This window comes from Montipora foliosa, chromosome 6 (genome assembly GCF_036669935.1).
Source record: "Montipora foliosa isolate CH-2021 chromosome 6, ASM3666993v2, whole genome shotgun sequence".
In the NCBI taxonomy this organism is placed as follows: domain Eukaryota; kingdom Metazoa; phylum Cnidaria; class Anthozoa; order Scleractinia; family Acroporidae; genus Montipora; species Montipora foliosa.
This window is the reverse complement of record NC_090874.1, coordinates 17,173,275-17,178,274: the sequence shown is the minus strand read 5'-3', so window position 1 is coordinate 17,178,274 and position 5,000 is coordinate 17,173,275. Positions and strand designations below refer to the sequence as shown.

General features: G+C 38.0%; 1 protein-coding gene and 1 pseudogene across 1 annotated transcript in view; one reads left to right on the top strand and one right to left on the bottom strand.

The window, feature by feature from the left end:
* The window catches only part of LOC138008475 (uncharacterized), a 2,750-nt pseudogene extending 2,707 nt beyond the window's left edge, over positions 1-43 (bottom strand).
* The window catches only part of LOC138008766 (uncharacterized), a 76,649-nt gene that overhangs the window by 57,023 nt on the left and 14,626 nt on the right, over positions 1-5,000 (top strand). The gene's annotated exons all lie outside the window — the stretch shown is intronic.

The following is a 5,000-nucleotide window of genomic DNA, read 5'->3' as shown; positions in this document are numbered from 1 at the left end:
GGTGATTAAAAGGGAGTATATCCGTAAATGTAGTTTCAAACATGCTACGTGTGTAAATTAACAAAGAAAAAAAAATATATATAATAATAATAACAGTAAATAAACTTATCTGAAGTAAGACGGTTTATCTTTCACAATTAATTTGTCCAAGACAAAGTACGCAATTTTCCCTTTTCTTTTGGCTTCCTCCCATTGTGGTCGCTGTTCATCTCTCTTCTCAAGGGTTTCCTGAGCAAGATCTTCCTTGATGTAGATCCCAGCGGGTTTAATTCTCCTCGAACTTCTGATGATCAATTCCTTCTGCTTCCAGTCTCGAAGCCGGCAAACAATTGTACGAGGACGTCTCCTAGTACCAGTAACAATCTTACCAACACGATGGGCACGTTCAATGCTCTGCTCGAATTCCAAACTAAGTTTATCTTTGAGGACTTCTTTTACTTTTTCCTCTGTAACGTCCCACGATTCGTTCTCCGCCTCCAATATCCCATCAATTCGGATGTTATTCCTTCGACTTTGATTCTCTAAATACTCTAGTTTGTCCATGTAGTAATCGATGGAGTCATAAATGTCTTCGATATCGGCCTCGACGTTCGCAAGTTTGGTTGCATATGGCTTCAGATCGTCAATATCTCTTTGGGAGAATTCAAGACTCTCCTTAAGATCTTTTGCATCTACTTGACAAATGTTTAAACCTGCCTTTAGTTCAGCCACAGTTCCAATCACTGCATCTAATCGAGAATTAACATTTTCTAGGAGAGACTGTAAAAGGGATTTAAACATTCTTTCCTGAACTTGAAGCATCTCTCTCAACATGGCGGTCGTCACAAATTCTCCGTGCGGATTCATTTCAGCTCCAGCGCCGACAGATGTCTTCGAATTTCGGGTTTCAGGCATGACGTTGGCAAAGGCAAAATTTGTTTTTAAGACAGACTTGTGTTAGTAGTTAATCTTAAACAAAAGTACTTAAATAGAGTAACCAAAACGTACGGAGCAAATCTTTGGCATCCGTTCTGCACAACTGCACCTGCTTATAGCCTGTTCCAGGCTCTCAGATAGTCGAGAAAACGAAAACCAAGAACTTCGGCCCTGCGCTTTTGCAGCTTCTGTGTCAAAGTTCTCAAATATTAGAAAAATTTAGCATCGCGTTTCCGTGAAACGGGAAACGGGAAACGTCAAACGGCAGGCTGTTGCTTGTCATAAAAGCTTGAAAATTATCTTATTCTAACTTTCCTCTCTCGTTTTAGAAGTTGCGCGGCATTTGTAGATAAAGGCAAAAAAAAATGAACTAAAATCAGACCAGCTTCTTTGATTTTTGGCAAAACGCAAATTTCAGTTTCACGTTTGCCGTCTGCCGTAAACGCAAAGCTAAATCTATCTGTTCTACCCACATTCTTCTCGTAGAAACTTAGGACAATTAAATTCTATGTCAAATTCCTCTTCCCTCTCTGCCGCCATCGTTTGTTCTATAACTTGCACAGGTTACTCTGGTTCTATGTGGCCGCGCTCGTCCCAGGAAGATTGAACATATATTTTCAGGTTGCATATAATAACGCAAGGATTGGATTAAATGAATATTCTTGTTATTGGATTGAATCAATATATGCGGTACCAGTTTTCATTAAATATAAAATTAAAAGATTGGATTGAATCAACATACTTGCGGCATTGAATTGCAAATAAAATTTATGGACTGGATTGAATCGTAAGAAACAGTTTGAATTGAATCAACATTGGTAGCATTGATTGCATTGAATGCTTTTTATTGCTTTAAATTTAACCTTTATTTAAAGGATTGAACATATTTATCTAAGATTAAATTTAGCTGCAAACGGCTTGCTATACATTCTCCATCTTCTTCTGTCACAGTTCTAGTAGGGCCCACATATTTTTGGAAACAAGTGCTTTATCAAAAACTAGGAGAGGCTGAGAACATATGTTGCATTCTAAGTGACACCTATCTCCTTGTCAGATATACTTCCTCCATACAAACTACTCACAAATGTAATCCAAACATTTGGGGAAATTCCTACAAGACCTTTGAAGGTGTTGTGGGACTTGTGTTCAGAATAAAGTTCACTTTGTTTCTCAAGATCTTGAGTCTGGCATTTTATATTTCTGTGCAGGTCTATTTTGCATCTTATGTTTTCAAACTTGCCCTTAATCTGCTCTTTTGAAGACCATGTAAGTAAGCTTTCTAGCATCAAATATAGGTAATTAGCCCATGTTATAGTTATATCTGAAACAACTTGCTCTGAAATACTGAACCTAAACGCGAGATCACGCTCAAATAAACCAAGTCTTGAACGGGTCAAAAAAAAAAAGCCAAAACTCATCAATCGGTTACAAACTCCTGGCGCAACCAACATTTTGTGTCCAGGAAACCTATTTCTTTCCCTGTCATGAAAGGAAATTTATCTTCAAAATTAAGAGAATCAGTAGTATCACGTACAAAACTGAAATAAGTTAATTTTGGGGCATTAGGCTCTACATATTTCCAGAATTCTGATAAAGTTACATAGTCTGCAAATCCGGTATAAAATTTTATATCTTCATTACTGCAAGCTGGCTATAGTAATAGGTAGGAGAAGCCTTCGGACTCTGCTGCAAGGGCCGGAGCCACTTGCATGCTAGGCGGGTCCGGAGGCATGCTTCCCCGGGAAATTTTAAAACTATTGGCTTCAAATGGTTGCATCTGGTGCATTTTAGGGTAAACTGAGCCCCGATTAGATAGCATTAAGATAACAGTAATGAAGAGTCACACAAGACTTTCGATTTTCGAATTAAAATTGCATTCCGCCAGAAGCATTATTATAACAAAGGATAACTTTTGTACAAGCAAGTACTTCTCAACTGTGAAAGTGAGAAACTCAGTTGCTAAAAGTTGACTCATAATATGTGATAGAGTCATTTAAACTGAAGGCTTCAGATCTTCAAATCATTTTAGCAATACATTATCTCAATGTAAAGCTATGGGTTTCCGGGGCTAAACAACTGATACCGTTTGAAAAAAACTTAGAAATTTGCGGAATCCCAGCGTCAACCTGACGAGATCGTTTATACACCATCTTGTTTGTACCTGCAACACCCGTGACCGCTAACCATCTGTTCGGCTCGCTTTCCCACGCCATTAGCACGCAAGGTTCAAGGCGTTCCTATAGAAACGATTGTGTGCGGCTCGTGCGGCTCGGATTTACGTGGTGTATATTTTAGTCACAATTTGAACTGGAAGTATTTAAGAGACCTTATAGCCTGGGAAACGATGAAAGCTTGCAGTATGCAGTCGACACGTAGTGATTAAAGGGACAACATAGTAAGAGAAATGATGATACTTTATTAGTATAATTTGTACTTTATAGTTTACAGTGATGAACAAAATCTCGAAACAACCTCATCCTGAATACAAGTCTGACAACTGTGAATTCGAAGTAAGCAGCAGATATTGTGTTGTAGGCGGCCAAATAGCCGGCTGCCGGCACATTTTGACTGGACTGTTACTACCTGAAATTCTTTCCAGACCAAACTTGGAAATCCTCTCCTTTGCTTTAAATTCTTGAGGCAACTTTCCATTTTCCATCTTTATTTCTTCCATCCACTTGTAAAGTGTTCAGTAGTGACCGAATACAACAGAATCTTTTTGGAAATCGTCTGTAATTTCTTCCTGGTCGTTATATTCATGAGCACTCTCGGCTCTTGTTATCCCATCAGATTTCTCAAATTTCCGCGCTACAGAGCGATCCTTTATCCACTTTTGTCCAAGGAAAGACCGATGGTACGCTTCAAGTCTCGTCTATGACCAGTCAGAGTCCCTTTAAAATCCATCGGCGAGAAGTGTTCAGAAAAACAGAACCTGTTTCCTTCCGTGGCAAAGACGCCATCTCCTCTTTTCATACGAATTTCCCACTTCTTCAGTTGTTGTGAGTCCGATGGAAACGCACGAAACAATAAATCGGGTCGATTTTCACTTTGGTCATTACAGTTTGCAGCTGTGTAACTATCATCATAACTTTATTTATACTCGAATCAATTGGAGCTTGTTAGGCTCCTATAGCTAGCGTATACAGCTAATGTTTCGAGTTAACAAATAATTAATGAAAATTAGTTGAGAACTACAAGTATTCGAGTCAAAAATCGGCTAAAGAATAAGCGGAGAATTTACACATTAATTAGGAAATTGAGAGGAAGTAAAATTAATTAAATGATATACGACTAAATAATAAAACTAAATAGTATGAAAACGAGAAGATTGAATAACAATCTATGTACAACATAAATAGCAATTACAAGTAACGAATGTTATTTTTCTAATTTGAGATACAAAATTTTTAATGGTGGGAGCAGTTCTTAAATCATCCTGCAAGGAGTTCCGTATCTTCAGACCGTAATACCTGAAAGTATGGAGTCCATACTTGGACGTGTTTGCTCTTGGTAGAATAAGCTTCATTTTACCACGCAGATTACATTTGTTACTTCTTAATGACAGAAGACCACTAAAAGGTGTTGATGTAGTTGCATAGATTACTTTGTATATGAGTATGTACATGTCCTGAAACCTTTTATTTCAATGCAGGCTTAAAGCATATTTGCCTTTACTATAGGTACTCAGTGATGTTGTCCTTAAAAATATATCGCATAGCACGCTCGTTTAGCTTTTCGAGTTTGCCAGTTGCTGTTTTGCCACAATACATCCATACGGTAGAGCAATAGGCGATTGAGGTAGAATATACGCTTTGTACAACAAAAGTTTTGTTTTAGTACTCAACAGCTTCTTAAACCTGCTTATGATCGCTATTTGTTTGCTTGTTTTCTTACACAATGATGTAACATGTTTACTAAAGTTCATATTTTCATCTATGCGAATACCAAGTAGCTTGCAACTTATGTTTGGCTTTATAACTGTCCCATTTACCGAGAAACTAATATCTTCCTCATTCTTTTGGTTACGTTGGGCCTTGGGCATACTAGGGACTCGCAGCTCATGGCGTTGAGAATGAGACCGTTGT